Source organism: Balearica regulorum, chromosome 5 (assembly GCF_011004875.1).
Source record: "Balearica regulorum gibbericeps isolate bBalReg1 chromosome 5, bBalReg1.pri, whole genome shotgun sequence".
NCBI lineage: Eukaryota > Metazoa > Chordata > Aves > Gruiformes > Gruidae > Balearica > Balearica regulorum.
Genome location: NC_046188.1, coordinates 36,152,750 through 36,175,023, shown reverse-complemented (window position 1 = coordinate 36,175,023; position 22,274 = coordinate 36,152,750). Strand labels below are relative to the sequence as shown.

At 38.2% G+C, this 22,274-nt stretch overlaps 1 long non-coding RNA gene across 1 annotated transcript in view; it reads left to right on the top strand.

Moving 5' to 3' along the window:
• The window catches only part of LOC142602043 (uncharacterized), a 135,821-nt gene that overhangs the window by 50,390 nt on the left and 63,157 nt on the right, over positions 1 to 22,274 (top strand). The gene's annotated exons all lie outside the window — the stretch shown is intronic.

Here is a 22,274-nt window from a genome sequence, read left to right as displayed (position 1 = left end):
CACTGGGGATATTCTTGATAAATACTTCAGTAATTAGGGTAATAATTTCTTCTGGTGATTGATCCCACAGCTAGTGCAGATGTCAAAAATCCTTCTGCGCCATTTGAGTGGCAAGAAGCATTCCTTTGTCTCTAGGTTGTGCATGGTACACAGAGGAAATATGAAAATACCTCTGAGGATTCTGGTTGGGAAACTGTCTGCCAAACGGGTGAACAGAATCTATACCAAAGACATTTCTTCCTAGAACATTCCTTTTGCACTATCCATGCCCCTCTCACTCAGCTTGAAGGCTTGGACAGGAGAATAGTTGTGGATTCAAAAAAAAAGATGTTAGCAGGCGGAGAAAAGGAATACTTTATCCATTTTATCCATTGGGTTGTGTCAACTGCTCTAAACCATTAATGAGTGTCCAGTCTGAACCACTGAAAAAGCATCTCAGAAGACTAAACTCCAGAGCCAGCCTCTAAAGCAGAAGGTTTGACAACCAAGCCATTGCTCCCTGTTGCCAATCTTGGCCTTTCCTTGCAAGCCAACCACCCTCCCCCACCCCCTCCCCTGCCATTCTGGGCCTTATTCATATGGAAGGGTGATGGCAGGAACTGACAGAACTCGTGGTGACAGACATGCAAGATATGAAGTGCTTATCAAAACAACATTTGACACATTGCCATGTTATATGAAACCTTTTGTGGTGAGAACTAGGATCTAGTTGGAACACTACACATTTCTTTCTTTGCGAGGGGTCTGACTGGCCCGGGGAATATATCCGTGGTACTGGAATGGAGGCAGGTGGCAGCTTGATTTTGTGAACCCTGTAAGTCATGAAGCATCTATGAGCAATCAGTACCAGCTAGAAGGTAGTCACATTAATAAATGACACTGAAAAACCTAAAGCTGGGGTGACTCTGAAATGGCTGGACTGTCAGAGTGTTCCTTAAATTACATCTGTAAGTAAAACAGAACTTACAGATAGGTACAGGCTCAAGAACTCAACTTATATTAATGACATTGCAAGGCTTGTATTTTTTTTTCAAAGTTATGTAATTCTGTTGAATATAAATTGCTGAAAAAATATCTACTCCTCCCTCAGTCCCTGTTTTTGATCACATCAATTCTAATAGATAGTGACTATGTTCTGGAGATACAAAAGCATTCAGGAGAAATTTCTGTGGGATATTTTGGGCTATTTTCTTCAATCACCAGTTCCATGTTTTTCAGTGTTTAGAAAGATAAATAAGACATTTGGAGAGAAAATAAAAGAAAATGGAAACATTATATTTCTATGCAGATTCATGTTGACCTAGATTTTAAATACTATATGCAGACACGTAAGGATATAATAGAATTAAAAAAATATTAAAAAAATAGAGTTTATAAGGAGTGGAATAGCTTTTGTAGAAGGAAATGCTAAGTAGGCAAGGACTGTCAGTATTAAAAAAGAAAACAGACAGAGGTATGAAACAAGTCAATGATTGAGAGAGAGACAATATAGAATGGCTGTTCACAGTTCACTGAGCCTGAAAACACAGGGGGACCCAATGAAATGTGTAGACAGCTTGTTTGAAACAAAGTACTGTGTCACACAGTATGTAATTAGATTGTGGAATACATTTCCTCAGGGTATTATACAGACAAAACCAGGAAGTAGCTTCATGGAGAAAAGGAGTATAGATGGTAGTTGAACAATATGACTTGCAAGCAACCTTGTCTCAGGAAATGCCTTTATCAGTGATTTCTGTAAACTGCAAGGGTGGACAGGAGGAAGAATCACTCTAAACTTGTGCTATTTACTGTCAGGTAATGTGACTACAGGCTCTTCTCTATGAACACAGAAGAGCAGAGAGGCACAACACCAGGCATGGGAACCCCAATAACCTACTCAGAGAAAGGAACCCCTGCCCCAACCCCTCTCCAGGCTGTCGCAGGGGACCCTCAGCCCCGTGGGCCAGAGATGACCCCCATCCATGAGTCTGTGTGAGAGGCTCCCCAGGTCTCCTTTCAAACTGAGGGGGTTTAGCCCAGGGGTATGGGAGTCATTCTGGGAGGCAGGGAATGACCATTTTGGGATTGTACAAAATTTCTTATGGGATGTTTATGGCAGGGGGAAAAAGGTGGGGAAAGGGAGAGTTCAGGGCGGTTTGGAAGGGAACGAGTGTGGAACACTAAAGGGAAAAGAGGATAAAAGCCATCTATAAACTGGCATTTGGTCAGTATGCTAGTCTGACCATGTCCTGCACCTGGTCAGTGCAGTCTGTCCCATCTCATTAAATTCCATTTCTGACTCTTTTTGTGGTGAGAGGCTCTGTTCTCTGTTCCACTTATGTGTATGGAGGTCTAAGTGCAGCTGCTGGAGTGGGCACCACAGGTCCCTGGGGCCCATGCATCTGGGGTGCCGGCAGCTGGAATAAGGGCTTATACCAGCATGTGATCACTAGTGAATATAAAGCCAAACTAGTTGGTAAGTAGGTGAAGTGGTTTGGGAGCCAGATTTGTGTTTGTTTCTGAGAGTGTGACCACTGGAGGAGATGGACTGAAGGAATTGGGGGATCCAGGCCAAGTGCTGAAGAGACCATGGGGTCTGGAGGTCAAGAGGGAGACCCCTTTGTATGTGTGCCTGTGTATGTGTGTGCAGGATTCATGTGTGTGTCCAAGTGAGGGGTCGGACCAGCAGCTGGAGTGGGGCTGCAGCCTCGGCAGCCCATGTGTCCAGGTACCAGCAGTGGGAGGTACCAAGGATCCAAGGGCCAGATGCTGGGCAGTCCAGGTGTCTAAGCCCAGCTGCTGGAGGGATCTGCGTTGTAAATTTGCATATATTTCCCACTAATGGGCCTTCATCCTGATCAGCCAGAGAGGGACACTGGATGAGGCCATTGTGCTACTTGTGTTTGCACGAATTGTCTGTGTTTCTGTCTGTACTGATCTATGCAGCCGGCTGTGCGTATAGGTGTGTATAAGTGTGTTGTATGTGTGTTTGTGTATGTGTCTATTGGGAATACATGCTCAGCTTCATTATTAGTTGGACCTGGGGCATGGAGCTGTCGCAGTCTCACCTCTCTTGGACTATCAGGTTTGACCACTACCTAATATTTACTACCACTAGTTGCTACCAGAACACGCTGAGTAAGATGCTTTTGTTCTGGACTCAGTACAGCAACTCTGTACAGACAATTAAGGATGCATTATAAAATTTCAACAGTTGTGCCTAGCAAAAAAATAATTAAAAATAATGTAATAAATTCCTTCTAAATTCCCTTTACTTCATATTTTCCTTATCTGATTCTCTACTCTATCCTCCTTACATGAAGTCATCTGTTGTCTTTGAATCAACTAGCCTTACCTTTACACATTCTTGTATAACATTTTAGGTTTTTTTATTCTTTGAATTCACCTGAGGGAAAAAAAAATCATCATGAATTTAATAGTTCTTCTATTGAACAATGAAAGAAAAAAATCAAGACAGAATCCAACAAACAAAATGAAAACTAGTACAAATCGTGGCTGAACACTTACTTGATCCCTAGCCAAGGTGATGTGAAGTGTGAATTAGTATTTTGTAATTTTTCTTTACTTTTTGCAACAAACCACAATGAAAGAAGATGGAAAGCTGACACGTAGCTATTTACATTTCAGTTTGCTGTTCTTAATGCCAAGTGACGTTATAGTAGCTGGTACCTATGAACATGAGAAAACACTGATATACATGTTCTAAGGAGTTACTATATTATCCCCCTAGTTTTTAGTTTTTAAAAGGAACCTCTTCCACTTCCTTTATCTATGTATGTAAAAATAACGTTGATCACAGCCACCACAGATATATGGTAGAATTCAGTGGAGACTTTAGGGAAAAAGTTCGGGCTAAGAAAGAAAAAATGCGTCATAACCAGTTAAAATTGTGCTGAGACTTTAGATTAACAGATTGTAACTACCAGAAAGCAAATTTCAAGCACCTTTATAAGGGAGTTAGTAACAGCAGGGTAGTCTGTCCATTAGAAGAGTCCATGGATGGGATCTTAGGACAAGGGTTGAGCTCTAGCAGAAGTTTTACACCCCCCAGAAGCATAGCTTTCTATAGCGACAGATTGAATCCTGACTCAAAAGAATGGTGTCTCTTTGTTACTTCAAGAAGCACGTGAGGTCCCTGGGCAGCTACTTACTCGCATGCACCGAGCTAGAGATCAGAGAGGATCACAGTCTGAAGTTATATGACTTCAGGTTAGAAATGAGTATGAAATTTCTTAGAAGCAGCCGAATGTCTTTTGTTTTGTTTGACAGAGCTATACATAATCAAAGGCATTGCAATAGCTTAGGGCTGCATATTTAAGTTATTTCCCTTGTGAATAAGTTGCACACAATTAAACTGCCTAAGTATTTACATATTTTCTGAGACTTCCTCATAGCAAAAGAGAAACGGTTGTCTTCATAATTGTCAAAACATGCTACTCTTTAATCTGGCATAATATTTACCTCTTTGGTACTGTGTGTCAGGAATTCAGGCTGAGGTTGTAGATGGTATCGAATTTTACTAAGTGATAATGACATCGGAGAAATGTTGCCAGGAGAAACATCTGAACTATGCAAGTTAAAAATTGCCATTCAAATACTGATTTAAAGTGCTTCTGATTCTAATATTCCTTTGAAATGTCATTGAAATTCTTATGTCTATTTGTACTAGGTTATGCCTTTTGTAATGAGGTGTGGTGTTTTCTAGTCTCTGAAGTTCAACTGAAGCTCACTACATGTAAATCAGCCCCAGAGACCATTCACCTCACATTGTTTTACCAGAAAATCCCTTTTTTTTTTTCTCCCCCCCCCCCCCCCGCAAACATACATAACAAATGCCTGGTGTTATTAACCAAATTCTCTAAACCTGAGACGTTCAAAAGAAAGGACTACAGATGAAGAGATGAAGAAAGACATTCCTAGCCAGCTAAAATATAGATGCTGATCTGACTAGTGAGTGGACCATTTTAGAGTATCTGTTCCACTGGATTGGTACAAAGCTTTCCAATGTCATTTTGACTAGCTGTGAAATCAAAGTATTCTGCATAAAGTGTTAACGCAGCACTGAACTGTTCTGCCCATGCAATATTATGAGTGACTTTTTGTGACTTCTCATTTCTATAAGTGTCCTGGACAACCATGTTATCCTAAGCCACTAAGAATCCAAAATTACATCCCTGCCTAATCTTGGGTGCCCAAGTCCAAACTGAGCCCATGGAGTCTGGACCCATTTCTAGAAATATGTATATATAAAAGAGGAATATTCAATGAATAATAAGTGTATGAAGTTGGAGATAAGGGCGTGAAGGAAAGGTCAAAGAGCAGAGACTTTGAGAGGGATGTGGGACAGGACAGAGATGGAGAGAACAAGTGAGAGGGGAATAAGACACCACAATCTAATGGGCGTTCTGCCCTGGGAGCACGCAGCCAAGTCTGCCCTTTTCAGTGTTTGCGTCTGTGAGTATTTATTGGAAGGAGATGTTTGGGGGGGCATGTGACATCTTTTGTTAGATGAACATCTTCCGTTGAAGAAAACTTGTAGGGGGATAGCCTCAGGATAGAATTGCAGATGTGGATTTCAACCAGCTGAAGGCACTGCTCAGTAGGTTTGGGCAAATCCTTCTTACCTTTCCTGTTTCTTACTGACAATGAGCCACTCCTTGCTCAGTGTGCTGGCTGGCTGGAACACCAGTCTCGTGCAGGGCTTTTGCTCCTGCGCTGGGCAGAGAGTGCAGGCACGGCACCCAACATGCCAGCACCGCTCCAGGTCCAGGCGCTGAAGCCGTACATACCTACAGTGGTCACCGGAGGTAGCCCTGACTAACTACCGTACCAAGAGCAAACAGGCAACCCGCAAGAACAGGTCAGCTGTGACCAGAATGTACCTGCAGGAACATGCAGGACACTCGCTGCAGACGTTATTCAGGCTGTCCTGCATAGGGATGGGGGGTATAGGATCCTGGGCTCTCTAGGTTCACAATTGTCTTTTCGAGAGGGATGTATATGACCAGAAAGTTGTTGCCATGGCTAACTTTAAAGTGCAAAATTCAATTACTGAAACCATCCTTTAATCCCTATGACTGTAACATGCCTATAGCAGATATTTGGAGTGGCTGTTGGGCTTGCATATTAAAAACCCAGTTGATTGTACTTTTGTTTTTACAGTGCCATTCAGATTATTTTGCAGTATGTTTAGTGAATTTATAGCGTGATCAAAATTAATTAAGAAGCAAATAATGTTATCACTGTATGATACAATAGACTAATTAACCTTTAAGAATGTTTTTTCCCATTTTTAGATGATAGTCACACTATGACTGACACATATTTTTGTTACATGGCTTTTTGGAGCAGTTCCTGTAAGAAAATACCTACTCTCATATTGAACTAACTTTGAAATTATGGATTAGCACTGCAGTCGAAATATATAATGTATTTCCTAAAAAAAACCCCAAAACCAAAACCTGCTAGGAAAAGAAGTTATTAGCTTACTATAAAAAAGAAAAAAAAGTAATGAAAGCTCAGTCTGCTCTGCAGGAATAGAGCATATTGGGGAGAATGATCAGAAATACCCAATTATAAATCTATTTTTAAAACTTTGAATGCTTTGAATGGAACAAAACCCACTGATCTTAACAAAATCCCTCTGTCTTTATTAACTAAACCCAAATGAAATTATTTACATATAATAATTATATAATCACATTTAAAAAAAAGAAAAATGAATGGCATTTTTCAAAAACTTGTAAACTGTTATTTTTATCTACAGTCTCTTCACAGTCAGCTGCTCTAAGGGACTTTAAAATAAAAATGCTGAGTTTACTTTAGAGCAATGTGAATAGTGCCTCTACAACAGAAGAGAAAATGCATTTTTTAGTCTGCTCACGGCTCCAGATGGCATCCTGATTTAGAAAAGAGATAGATAATAGTTACCTTCAGGGTATGAGATGAACAGAACGGGGGATTGATTTGACAAGTTTATTGTACTCTGTTTCTTTTGTCTAATGTAGGATTCTTTAATTTATTGCTTTTCTTCCCAGAAAATCTACAGTAATATTAGAGAAGTGCTGATAGTGTAAATACACTACAGTGAGCCACCTGTAGGTAATATCGATGTGACCTGTTTCTCACAGGTATCGAATTCTCTAATTACCCTAAAAAATTTCAGCTCAGATGTCTTCTATTTGCAACTATCATTCTTTCGTTTGTTCATTCATTCACTCATTCTCTCTTTTTTTATTCTTTCCCAGTAAATATATGAGTCTGGACAGAATTTTAGAAAGAAAAGTAATGATTTGCAAAACGTTAGTAACACTTTGTAATGAATATATTGCAGTGCATGAATCAGTTGCTGGTATCGCTTATATTACTGCATGTAAGGGAAAAGTTAAAATTTGGTGAGAGGAAGAAACCCACAAAATACCAGTGTATAAATGTAATTAAAATGGAGGAATAATAAAATCACAGTTGTTTACAGCTTTTCTACCTTCTGCTGAGTTATTCTAGTACGTCAGAAAGAAGACTATAGTCAGTGCACAAAAATACTACAAGTGAGCATAAATCACAAGGCAAGTGAAAAAGTCTACTAAATTGAATCTGGCAAACACCATTCAGAACTGAAAATCATTACTATATCATATTTGCAAGTTTTCATTTCTGAAATGAGTTAAAAGCTTCATTGTGCTTCCTGTCAGGCAAGTTACTGAAAATCATTGTCAAAATTGATCTTGAATACCATCTTCTGGGGAAAACCCAAAGGAAAAGACAATGGGTATGAAACACTTTTGGAATTAGGATTATCTATATTTAACATATAGTATTCAAAATAAAATTTGGCAAATGTCTAGCTTTATCAGGAACTCTTAATTGCTCTTATAGCTTTTCCAATACTAAATTGAAGACCTTTCTTCCATTCCAGGACTGCAGATAAAGGTATTTGGACAAATTTACTTAGAATCTTTATTTGAATAGTAACATTTTCAGATCATCTGCTCTTAAAATTCCTATGAAGGAATTGCATATGAAATGCCAAGTTAGAACACTGGCCGAAATAAGAAAAAGCCCCAACACTACAGCTAGAGTCTGGGTGATAGCTTTGGACTTAAAATCACCATTAGTGTGTGAATCTGCATTACAGTGGGTGGTAACAAAGAATGCAAGGGATTATCTTCAGGTATTGGTATCATTCTTACAAATTCTTTCTGGCATTTTAAGAACCTGCTGATGCTGTCACAATCTGCTGTAGCCCAAGTTGCAGAGAACAAATTCGTCTGGCAATCCAGTTGTGCCTTGGCATTGTTTGGCTCATCACCACGAACACATCTCCTGTTCTGCAGGCCTGGCAGATGCTTTGTTCTTATATTAGCTTAGGGACAGTTGGGTTGAATAAATGGAGGGTCACTGGAGAATTTCGGCACTTATTCCCTACTTGAACTTCAGTGGTCTCTCAGATTTGGAAAGAGTGAAAATAAAAAATATGGAAAATATGAAAAAAACCCTTCGTATACACTTGGCAATAGATATACACTTATAATATTAAGTAATCAGTCACATCAAAAAGTTGATAGTACAGGCTCTGCGTGTCCTCTTCCATGCCTTGGTAGAAATTTCTTGCCTAATCTTTTTGGGAGTTTTGTTTTCCTCTTGACCACTTCCTTCAGATGATTTGAATTCATACAGTTCAGAGGATTTCATTCACCATGGTCAGTGATTCAGCATCTTTCAGATACCTTATGCTTTTTAGTTATTTTTTAAATTTACATATTTTTTTACAATGGTTGAAACAGACATATAATGAAATTTTACAAAGCCATTTTCCTTAGAGAATTTTGAAACAGAGGTTAAACATTCTTTTGCTTTTTTTTTTTAAGTGTCAGTATTTTGCAGAGAAGATATGCAATCAGAACCATGCAGCTGAGCCCTCACAAGCACTGTTGTGGAAATTAGTCCTCTTCCTGCTGTAAAATGTAGTCTTGGCTGTGATAATTACTAATTATTTCAGAAAACCCACTCTTTAATCAAAGGAGTCATTTAGTACATTACATTGTAAAGAGATATTGATATGCTTTGAGACCAAAATTCATTGAATTTGTAGTTTTTCCTTTTATGGTATAAATGAATGGTCATATATTTTTCCTTTTTCAATAAAAGCTAAAGAGCTTAAGCCAACAAGAAAATATTTCCACACTGAATTGGTTTGTGGATATCTTTCCAGGAGCATTTGATTTAGCACTGCTAAACTCATTACCTTTTTTTTCTGTTGTGGATCAAAACCAGGATTTCCAAAAATATTACTACCATTCTCGGATTGCCTGCTGACCGTATGAAAGAATCGGTTTGAGGTAAACTCCTCCTAGGTATCACAGCCAGTTTGGAGACTGGCCGAGCCACATGCCCTTTGGTATCTTCTTAAATGGAGAAGCCAAATTTGCAATTTGCTCAAAAAATATGTCTGGGACTTAAATATTTTCAGAGCTACTTAGAATGTCAACTTTTGGCATGTTTATTCTCCAGCTGTGAAGCACAGCATAACACGTCAAGTGATGAAAATGGTGAATGAATTAGACAAGTCTCTTTGGTCACTAAACAGACTTTCAGACAACTTCTGACAAGCTAAGATTATAACACTTGGCGTTTTTTTTAATTGCACTGCTGCAAACAAACTCCTTTTCAAAACCATTCTTTTTTTTTATTATTTTTTTTATTTCTTTAGGCTTTGTACATGACTGTGTCTTTCTTTGCTGTTTTACTGATTTAAGGTTTGAATCATTTGGTTTAATTCTAAGCTGTAATTTACCAGCAGTAGCCTCGCTGTCCTCAATTTTCGTAATTTCCATCACACACTGGTAAAACTTAAGGCATCCAAAAATATATTGACTCACAGTCTAGGTATTTGGTAAATGATCTGCATCTTTCCTTTCAGTTTTTCATTGCCTAGGTATGTGTGACCATTCTTCACATAGCTGTCATTATGCAACAATAAAACCTTCTTTAAAACATACAAATGAAAAGCCAAATGAGAATGATCAGACGAACAAAGTGGTTAGGAGGAAAAGTGTCTATGTGAAATTTTCCTCTATAAAATTTGCATTTGTTTTAATGACCCCACTTTATTATGTTTATGAACACGTTGTCCCTTCTCTTGAAGCAGAAGTATGTAGTGTAGTGGCAGTGTGTGCCCCCTTAACCCCTATTCTTAGCAAAATGAACTTTGCAGGTCTTTCACACTGTTTTGTTTGTTCAGCTTGCTCATCTATGTACACTTCAGTATTCATGCCAAAATTAAAGACTGAGTGTCTTTGAAGGAGAAGAGTTGTTTGGATACACAGACTGTATCTTAGTAAATCACCGAGTTATAAGGTAAAGTAAAATAGTTGTGCTGCTGCACATGGTATTAAGCATGGGTATTGTCTAATTTACTGCTGTGTCATAGAATTGTAGTTCCGTAAGAAAATACAATAAAACAGCGGAAGGAGTTTGATTATTCTGATAGAAGTAGTGGAGACATAAAACCTACTAATGAAGTAGTTACAATGCAAATTCTGAATATTTTACCCAGGTGTTCCGTTTGGACTAATAATCACATGCTTGCAGGCATTTTAATGAGTTGCTTATGTTGGTCTTACTTAAACAGATGGGACAGTCCTTATTCATTAGACTTTTAAATTGATAATACCTCCTTGATGTTCTCCTAATACTGCTAATTAATGCTGATCAAACTGAACACTAAAATTTAGCTAAAACCCAATTTACAATTGTTTACTTTAACCAATTCCAATAGATGTGTCCACAGGTGACATTTATCCTAGGTAGCTTGAGTTACTTTTGATGGGAGTTTTTTCCACGTTGGTTCTTTTAGTCAATGGAGACACAAAGGCATCTTCAGAAGTGATTTATCCTATTCCAAAACCAGTTTTGAAGAAAAAAAGTGTGATGAGTCATGTGCTGAAGATGCCTATCTTCCTCTGCTGACTGTTGAGAAGCCCTAGACCTGGAGTAGACTGGTAAAGATAGAATAAAGGGTACCTGATTCATTGAGCGATCTAATCCCACTCACTAGTGGAAAGAGAGATGCACATCTAGACAGCACTTACCATACTTATTTCAGATATTATCTTAGAAGATCCTTTTAATTTTCTCTATTTACTTTGGAGGCAATCTAGCTGACTATTGTAAAATAGATGCCTAACTTCTAGATGGTTAAATTAGTTGAGATGAATCACACCTTCAGTTGTATTCTGAAATCATTAAATGAGGCATAGTTAAGAATGGAAGTAGAATTTGGCTCTCCCTGCTCATTAGCATAGGCCTGTGCTTTTAATCTGCAAGATTATTAGGAGACTGTTTTTCTTCGTAAACCTGCAAGGAACTACGGTTATTACAGAGGCAACCAGATCAAGATGTATGTTATTCTCTTCCCACAGGTATGTTATATCTCTCCTCACATGAGGAGCAGGGTTTTGATTTTCAGTGATTTAAATATAGTGGTAGGTTAATCCACAGAACTTCAGGTTCTAACCACAAAGATTTCCTTGTGTAAATCTGAACTGATGTGCATCAGTATACGATAGTATGGGCTCACACAGCCAAGAACAGCTCGTGTCCTGGTGACCAGTCCTGGAATGTGATGAGACAAATGGCAGAATGGCAATTATCTGAGGTAGAATTACGCTGTCTCTCTGCACAAACAGTCTTCTGGAATGACACTTCTATTAGCTGTAAAGATAGATTCAGGCTGTCTACAGGCTTAGGTTGCCACTTCCCAATATGGTCATTCCTGACTTGCCTGAGATGGAAAAAGTAGTATGAACTCATGGGCTGGAGAGAGAGCCCCACATCTGTAATATGCAAATCATCCTTGAATTAATAAATGTTTCATATTGCCAAAAGTGGTTTTCAAAGAAGAGTTCAGCTGGCAAAATTTCCCAATAGCTAGCAGATTATAAGCTTGTTAATTCTGAATAATTTATACTTGGCCTTTTTTCTGGATATCAGATAACATTCTCGGTATAGTCATACAGCGTAACGTGGTCAAAATCAGTAAGATCAGTCTCCACTTGTGACGTCCATTTCTCTTTTGTGTTGTAATGCTGCACATGGGTAGTCCCACTGAATGCCGTTATTTAATGTCCTATGGCAAGTCTTGGTGAAGTGATCATAAATGGCAAAAGCTCAGAAATGAACATTTAATTCATTGGGCAATAGAGGATTGCTGGAAAAAGCTCAGGTAATCTCAAGTATCAATACGGTACCAGTTACAGCTACAGTGACTGATATTTCTCAAATACTACTATGGAAATTGGTAAGTCCTCTACAGCTTTTACAGCTCTTGATTTCTGTTTAAGCTAACAATAATCTGCTCTTAATGGAAACTATGGACCACTGCTTACTGCCTTTCATTCAGTGTGCATGACAGATGGAGGGCCAAGAAAACCTTTCAGTTGCTAAGCAGACTTTAAAGTCTTTCAAGTGTGAGGTCGTGCATCAGTGAAGCATTCAGCGCTTACAGTGGGCTACACTTCCAAATAAATTGATATGATAATAAAAAAAGGTTGTTAGGCAGTTTGGTTCTTCTAGTTTGAGACTAGAAACCTTGTAAAAATGTAGGTGACTTTCTAATGGAAAGCTAGCTGATGAATGAATGTTTCCTCATGTAGATGAAATGTTTAATATTTATAAAACATGATGGAGATATAAAGGAATAATTAAATGTTAAATATTATCAGAATTACTTTGTTCACTCATTAAGAAAGTGCAGTGAATTTGGAAAGAGTTGGTGCAAGTATGTCTTTATTTGTGCAAATATGGAAGGGAAAGTGTTACTGGCTAATTTATGTATTTATAAAGGACAGATTAAAAAACCCAAGCACTCCTAATGGCAAATAAAAATTAAAAGTCCAGTCTTTCTAAGAGTAGTTATTTTTATTTATAATTTTAGGATATATCAATTATAGAAAGTGAAAACCTTAGTGACATGTGTGACTTTTATGACTGTATTCTTCATTTAAACTGTGCTCCCGATAAATATCTTAATGTAAAACATAGCACTAGCATATTTTAAATTTTGAAATATGGTTACAGTGAAGCTTTGTTTCCCTGGAAAGTTTTGAACAAATGTCTCATCTGCTAGATCACTGAAGAACCAGATGGAATGGCTTGTAGGCCTTCTGACTTTGCCTGTTTGATTTTTGTTACTTGACTACACTGTCTTTATCTAGAAAAAGAGAAAGAAATATTTTTTCAAGACTTTTTCTTGATTTGTTTTGTTTTCAGAAAGAATTTGTGAGACTTGTTCGTTTCTTTATAACAGTGATATGCAAAGGTGTTTTCTCTGCAGTACTTTAATACTAGATTTAGCTTCTACATAGAAATTCTTAAGTTTCTAGACAATTTTTTTTTTTTTTATTCATTCACCACAGTTTTAGACATGTACCTTACCCTCAAAAAATCTCCAAAAGAAAAATCTTTGTTGCAGCAAACAATAGGGTACCTTGTAAGGGATGAGAAGGGCCAGACAGCAGAGACCATTTGTGATGTCTGCTTTTATCTGTTAGCTAGAATTGTCTGAACCTCTTCAAGTTTCCTGAAAAGGGAGAAGTCTTCAGAATAGAGGCTGATCCAGGACTGACAACAGATCTTTACTGAGTACACTGTGATTCAAGGAAACCACGTGTGTCTACGATTCGTGCCAGAATTACCCTGTCCTTCTGTGTAATCCCTAAGTCCTCCTTTTCCTGAGGAAGCTACATTGCTTTCAGGGTCAGAGAATCCCTCAAAATAGCAGGAAAAGAGATGTCCTTTCATCTAGACATTGTTTACAAACCTTATGCATTAATTTAGAAATCTATTTCTCAATAAAAAATACTTTATGATTTCTTCAAGTTCTTTGTTGATTTTTTAAAAAATGCTAAAATAATTTTATACACAATATTTAATCTATATTATTTGCCGATAAATATTAAATATTATATATAGATATATAAATTATATTATACATTATATATGAATATAGTAATATTCAGTTTGACGTGCGTAATAAAATCTTGGAATGGGATTTGCAGTGTTGCAAGATTAATTACAATATAGAGCTATTTTGGATAAGAACACGATATAGTTTTACAGTATGCTGATATTAATTGGTGTTTTTGAATGAATTCTCAAAGAAAAATGTTTTCTAAAAAAAAGACAAAAAAATGTCAAAAGTGGTGACAAAGTCTGACTAATGTTATGGGTTTCATTTGTGTTTAGTTACGGTCATCCAAAATTTTGCCTTTCCCAGCTAAAATAAACAGCTTCTCTATACTGCTATTTTATGCTTGACTTACATGATGTATTTTTATTTAAGAAACTCATCTTCCTGCCTTCTTGGAAAAATAATATTCTTGCAGCTTACTATGCTACATATTAACAACCCAAGCATAGTCTGTGTATGCAATGGCTCTTTACCACTGATTTCAAAACTGAATCAAAGTTCTTTAGTAATTTGATAATCAGAGAGTACATGCAATATTCCAGGAGTTTATGGAATTGTAAAATTTTTTCTTTTCATACATGTACTTCAAAATCACAATGTCTCTATGTTACTGGTTGCTTTCCGTTTAAAAAAAGAAAATTGAAACTGGATTGTAAAATTATTTGCAGTAATTCAACCCAAGCAAAAAACCCAATAAATTACTAACAAATATTTTAAAAAAAATTCTGTGGTTGGACAGAAATAGGCAACTATCAAGTCTTTGCTTGGTAGTGTGCATTAGGAAAGGAGGACCAGAATCATGGATGGACACAGGGAACAACAGGAGATTTCAGCATCTTTTTGATGAAAATTTTATATTGGTCTTCTCCTCAGATTATATATCCTATCTGCAATGACAACAACAAAAAATAATTAAAGATACAGAAAAATAAACAGTGCAATACTTGTATAAGAACAGCTGTTTGTGTATCTTGCAACAGCAGGAAACTATTACTGTGGGTATTTCATGCCTTCTCCTACCTCTTATCTTTCTGATGCATCTCACCAGGCTACATATTCCAATGAAATTAGTACTAAAGTGGCAATCTCCAAAGTATGCATTTTAGTTTCATATGAGTGCAGACTCTGAAATACTTTTGCGTGTTTACTTTGTGATTTCTTTATTTAACTTACACAAGTTGGTTAAGCACACATTTTTGTAGTCTTCCAAAGCATAGCAAAAAAAAAAAAAAAAAAAAGCAGAATAAATACACATAGAGTAAAAAGATATCAGAAGAATAAATAAAATCACCAACCCACCTTTCCTTATGGAGCCCTTGAATCAGCTCTTTCCAGTTTCTAAAGGTCCTGACCCTCGTATTTCAAAGACTTTCTTAACAGCCTGCCTATTCAAAAGCCAATAAATCATGATATCAGTTAGTACGACTAACAGCGCTCCATTTGCCACAACGTAGTAAGAGTCTGCTCCATTGGTCACTGAAGTCAATGGTACCTTCTTCCACTCTTCAGAGACTGACCTGGCATTTGCCTGCACAATACCTAGTCACCGACCAAAGCTAGTAATTTAGAAAAAACACAATTCAAGTGTGATGATGGTTCCTCACTAATTAGTTATCAATAGATGTGCAAGTTCTAGTGCTGCTAAATCTAATGTACTGTGGAAAGGCTTTTCTTAAGAACTGAAAACAATTAATTTGGTGTGATGCCTTAGAGCCTTTTTGTGGAAGATGTTATCTTGCTCAGTAGAAAATTAGATCAAAATTGAACTAATAAATGAATGTTTTTCATAGCTTTGTGTGGCTACAGAACACCATTTGTAAACATCAGAATAAATGTATCTCCTCATAGCTTTTCATACATGCTACTAACCCGTATGAAGATCAAAGCCATAAGAGTTTTTATGGGTTTCCACATATTTTATTGCCCTTGTGGTAATGAGAGAAGAGTTTGCAGCTCTTTGCCTTTCTGTATAGATTTTTGTACTTGCATGAACAACAGAAAATATTTTCAGAAGTGTTTCATAGCATGTGTATGTGCATTTGGATTTAGTGGAACCAAATCCCGTGTAACTTAATCCTCAGTGCTTGTTCTTACCATCTCTACTCATAGGATACACTCTCCATCCTCTGATCATCCCATTTGTTCTCTTGTTTCCTTTTGTAGTCAAAATGTCTTTTTCTTAAAGGAGGATGACAGAACTGTGTGCACAATTGCAGCTCAGGCACGTTTCTTTCTGCTCTGGAAATATTTTCCCAGGTAAACACTAGGATTGATTTGTCTTTTCCACTTTGCATCACACTAACAGTCTTACTCATTCTCCTGTTGAATAGTGCACTATGTCTTTAGGTCTTTAGCAATTAGTGATTTCTTAGCTTATAGAATAAATTACTTTTATTTTTTGCTGTTGAGTTTATCCCATTTCTATTATTCTGGTCCCAGATGTCAACCATTCTTCCTGTACCCAACCACCTCTGCATTTATGATGGCTCATAACCTTGTGTCAGACTTTGTCTGCCAACATCACAGATGAAACACTGCACTTAAATAGTACTTAAGGATCTCCTTTAGGAACCTCCCTTGCACTGTCCTCTCTCCCCACCTTTTGAATACTACCATTTTTAGTTCTTCGTCTAGTTTAGAAAATTCATTGTTAAATGTGTAATTGCAGCAAATACTTTACTGAAAACTGAAGTATTAAATCTCAACCTACAGATATACAGTCTACTCCATTTGTCTAGAAAATTAAATACACAATTTTCCATCTGAACTACTAAGAAAGTGTACTTGTATCCAATGCTATACTGAAATCTAAAGAGATGTGGTCTACTTTATTTGCCTAGAAAATAATTTCAAATAAAGGTTCTGTATTAAGTCTGGCATATTCTACCTTTAGTGAGTACATATTTAAGTTTATTCTATCTTCTGTTTTCATCACATGTATTTAGACAATCTTTCTTTCAGAATTTAGAGCTTTGGTTATGGTTGAGACTACATACAATTTTTGTCAACAAAACACAGACACTATATGATCTAGTCCTATAAATATGTTTACCTATCACAACAGTTTTAGAATCACTTGGTTTTATTCTGTGGCTTTAAATAACTCCTGTCTATGGATAGTCTCTTTCCTCAAATTCTGAAACTGTTGGAAACTTTTTCAATGATTAATTTAAAACTATGAAAAAGCCTTGCAATGAAGCATTGTGCACTGAAGGAAGAGAGAAGCAAGTACACTTTTTCATCTGTAATTTCTATGAATCAGAGCAGCTTACAAAGTAAGGAAAGTATTTAAACTGATTAAATAGGTTCTGGAAGGAAAATTTTTAGAGTTTAAATTCAAGTTCTTAAATTTTCATTGCCTTTTGTATTTGAACTTTAATTTATATATTCAACTGGATGGATGGATGGACCCAAAGAGTTGTGGTGAATGGAGTTAATTCCAGCTAGCGGCCAGTCACAAGCAGTGTTCCCCAGGGCTCAGTATTGGGCCCAGTTCTGTATAATATCTTTATCAATGATCTGGACAAGGGGATCAAGTGCACCCTCAGTCAGTTTGCAGACGACACCAAGTTGTGCGGGAGTGTTGATTTGCTCAAGGATAGGAAGGCTCTGCAGAGGGATCTGGACAGGCTGGATCGATGGGCTGAGGCCAGCTGTATGGGGTTCAGCAAGGCCAAGTGCTGGGTCCTGCACTTGGGTCACAACAACCCCATGCAATGCTACACACTTGGGGAAGAGTGGCTGGAAAGTTGCCTGGCAGAGAAGGACCTGGGGGGTATTGGTCAACAGATGGCTGAATATGAGCCAGCAGTGTGCCCAGGTGGCCAAGGCGGCCAACAGCATCCTGGCTTGTATCAGGAATAGTGTGGCCATCAGGAGTAGGGAAGTGATCATGCCCCTGTACTCAGCTCTGGTGAGGCTACATCTCAAGTACTGTGTTCAGTTTTGGGCCCCTCACTACAAGGAAGACATTGAGGTGCTGGAACGCATCCAAAGAAGGACCATGAAGCTGGTAAAGGGTCTGGAGAACAAATCGTATGAAGACCAGCTGAGGGAACTGGGGTTGTTCAGCCTGGAGAAAAGGAGGCTGAGGGGAGACCTTATCGCTCTCTACAACTTCCTGAAAGGAGGTTGTAGCCAGATGGGTGTCGGTCTCTTCTCCCAAGTCACAAGAAATGCAACCAGAGGAAACAGCCTCAAGTTGTGCCAGGGGAGATTTAGATTGGATATTAGGAAAAAATGCTTCACCAAAAGGGTTGTGAAGCACTGGAACAGGCTGCCCAGGGAAGTGGTTGAGTCACCATCCCTGGAGGTACCTAAAAGAGGTGTAGATGTGGTGCTTAGAGACATGGTTAGTGATGGACTTGGCAGTGTTAGGTTAACGGTTGGACTTGATCTTAAAAGTCTTTTCCAACTTAAACTATTCTATGATTCTAACCAAAGCTTAAGCTTTTCATTCTGCATCCGAGCAGAAGAAAAATTTTCTTATACTCATAAATCAACTGATGATTGAATGACTAAGATGTGCATTTCTAATGTAATCACCAGCAACATTTTAAAGTAAACTATATCTACAACTTCTTGTGATTAATGATAAGGTATTCCTGATAAAAGGTGTTATGACACATAACAGTAAAACACTTTGAAACAGTCATAAGACAAATGAAATGATTCCTCAGGTCTGAATGGATAACTCATAGAGTATTCATTCTCTGGAAATACCCTGTATGTGCAAACAAGTCCACACCACCAAACTTAAAAAAAATAATTTGCAATTTGATTCTCTGTATCTTATGATCTGCTGTCTCTGATAGTGAAACTGTGGAGCTAAATTTTCTTTTACAAAGACCCTCAAACCTTTGAAAGGAGAGACTGGGTCACCAGACATCTTTACACAAAGGCCACTCAACTGACAAAGACCTGAATGCAGCACTAAAGCAGCACTTATACCCATCTGGAAGTGAAGACCTCCCATTTGTGGCAGCCTGGCATAGTGGGATCTTATGGACCATTTTCTAATGCTTCAGAAATAACAATAATAAAGGCCAGATTTCCCACAGAGTACCAGAAGTTCCCTTTCAGACACCTAAGGTAGTGGCCAGATTTCCCAACTGCTCAGCATCCAGCAGTTTCTAGGGAGAGTGGCAAGAGCTACCTGTTGAAAATCTGGCACCATCTGCTCCAGAGTTGCACTTTTTCCATTTTATCCAGGCTGGAATATCATACACACAGAGTAATGATTACAACAGTATGGATATCAGGCATAAGTCAGGTGATGGGCAGGGTATTTCATAGCTGCTTTTAAGTAATCAGCATTCAAAACCTGACACACTCCTGGATCATTACTGTCTAAGACTTTGCTAAAGAAAGTCCAAGGACTCTGGGTAGTGACGAAGTCATTTCCTACATGGAAAATTCTATGGGCAAACCCATCAGTTCAGCGTGCTCTTGGCATCCTGTGTGCTGTCACAGGCTTTTTGTGTAAGGTGTGAAAGCGAGGGAGACCCAAGTGATTAGCAATGTCCCCAAGGTACCATTTTCTACAGTACAAGTATTAGCCCCCCCCAAACTAAGCCATACTCCAATGTAGTCAATTAGCACTTAAATGTCTCCAAGAGCTTCAGCTAAAACAAGCATTTGGGTCTCTTTCCCACTTCACACAATCCTTCAAAATGTAGCATAGTCACTCCATCTCCCCAAAGTAATAACTGTATTTCATTAGTAAGCAATATCCAAACTCTAGAGAGCAATATAATGCTACGCTGAATATAGGTCACTATTAATCATTAGTGGCCTATGGATCTAAAAATGGTTCAAGCATCACATACCATCAGGTTGAGTTTACATGGAAAACAATGAGACTAGATATTCATTCCAATTTGTTAAATGTGTGTTGGGTTGTAGAAATGTACAGAATATAACTTTTTATTTTTGATCTCCACAGGGGAACATAAACTAGTGATGACTTTTTTTCCCAGTGCTCAAGTCGTTAGATCCTAAATTTCCAGCTGCTCATACTGACACCTTTTCAGGGACTCTGTGTGAATAATTTAATCATTTCTTTCAGCAGAAAAACTGACTCCATAAGAGTGCAGTGGCCCAGAGGACCAGGAACAGCTGTTAAAATGCAATCACTGTTGAGCTCATATAAATTGTTGTAAAAGTTCTTTCACTGTTTCTGTATTTAAGCTTGCTTAAGTATATCCAGTGAATGCATCCAACCTCTCCTCTAGATGCTTGGTCCTACTAGGGTTATGAAAGAAGGACTCTCTGTAGCAGTCTTTGTGTTGGTCTTTTATCCTTGGTAATGTTCCAACTGCTCTGAAAATAGCAATTATTAATTCACTGTGAAAAAAGCACCACTTCTGTCCTGATATTCTGATTCATTTTCTTCCAATTTCTAACCTGCTGTTTCTGGCAAAAGCCTTTTTGATAAAGTGAAGGCTGAATACTTTTGAGGCAGACTTTGACAAAATTAGGTGCCATATGTGAAAAGTTTCAGTTGGTGTTTATTTAAGCTAGGGGGTAGACCACAATGACTCCATTTGCTAGCTCAGGTTTAGATCCACAAAAGAATATTTAGCTGCTTGACTCCTCTCTAGGGACTATTTGCCCCTGGGTGTTCAGCACCTTGTACGTCTGTGGACTTGAACCTTTTCTCCTAACTTGATAGGATGAGGTGAATCTCCACAGAGCAGGCCAGTGCCCACGAGAGCACCTCACTCATCTGAAATCACAAAAGAGGGCTGGCCTGTGCTTAAGAGGTTCCTGACAAATGCAGGCTATTACCCAAAGCTGAAAGTTTGTTCTCCTCATCAGGCTCTCCAAGCCTGTAGAAACTGCAGTCACAGTCTGACCATATGGTTTTGTTGCAAAGCTGTAAGTTACCCTGTGAATTTATAGGTAGTCAGCTACTTAAGGAAAAAGGTCTTCTGTGTGAAGACTTACTCTAGGTTCAATTTGAAGTAGCTTGTGCTTCCCTTGCTGTGGAGGTGAGCTACCTGGAATTGCATGGTATTTACGTGAGGCTAAGAAACACAGCTGGATGGGTGCTGGAAAGCTGCTGATGCACAGTGACCGGTTCATATAATCAGAAGTGCAATTGTCATCTATTCATTTGGAGTTTGATCAAAATCAACCTAAAATGACTTTCACAGAAACTAATGGGCTGCCTTCAAGTAGTATTGAGATGATAATAAAGAAGATCCATTTCCTAGGCACCAGCTTGGGAAATCCTAATTCCAGCACTCTGTAACCCCCACAGTGATCTCAGGCAGTGCTTTTCTCAGACCCTCAAATATATTTACACATCTCTGATTTCAGATGAGAATCTAAATGGCTTTGAACAACCTGACCAGAATGCCTCTGTGCCCTGTGCCAACTCTGTGGAATGAGTTATTAGTAAAATCTTACACTACAGCAGTGCCATGGGACTAATAAGATCCTATGTTAATAAGGGCACTATGAATAGCTAAGACAGATAACAAAGACAGATAATTACTGAAATGAGGAGTATCTAAAGGGAAAGTTTCCTTGGCATTTGAACCTCTTTCAAGGTTCAAGTGATTGTGTTATTTGAATTCTACCTCAATCCCACTCAATATAGTGGGTTATGTGTCTCTACCTGTGTGTAATATCCTTTGGTATATCATGGGGTTTTTTGTTTGCTTGCAGGTAAAGGCAAACTTTTGTATTTGTATCCTGAGGTTTACTGATATCCCCAGTGAGGCATAGGCAATTCCTGTATACAAGTTAGTTCAAAAACAATTGCATATCAGTCCTTCTGACACCTGTGGGGATTGAGTTACCAGATCAAAGCTCAGAACTGATTTTGTTCTTTGTGGTTGCTTCACTCAGTCAGAAATAATTTGTAAAAGACCTTTAGGGCACCTTCAGCTGAGCGTAACTGCATTGATTGGAGAGATATGCATACTTCTGTGAGCATACTTGTGCAGATTTCGAAGTGTAAGGTATTCAGACCAGTGTTTTCCTGGAGGAATACCAGTGAACTACGTGGGTGTGCACATTCCTGTATACCTGGAGAGACATCTATGGGCTGTGAGTATAGTTAAAACAGAAAAACTATCAATATTCTAAGTGGAAAATGAAAGAGAAATGTGTTGGAAATCTAGCATCAAGCCTATTAGAGCTGTATTTAGCCAGTAACAAGGAGGGAGGGGATAGGACAAGACAGGACAGGACAGGGTGTTTCCTTTCTTCTCTATTGATCCTGATCATTGCTGGCATAAACAGTGAACATTCTCAGAAGAGAAAGAAAAGAGTTGGTAACACTGTGTGTGAC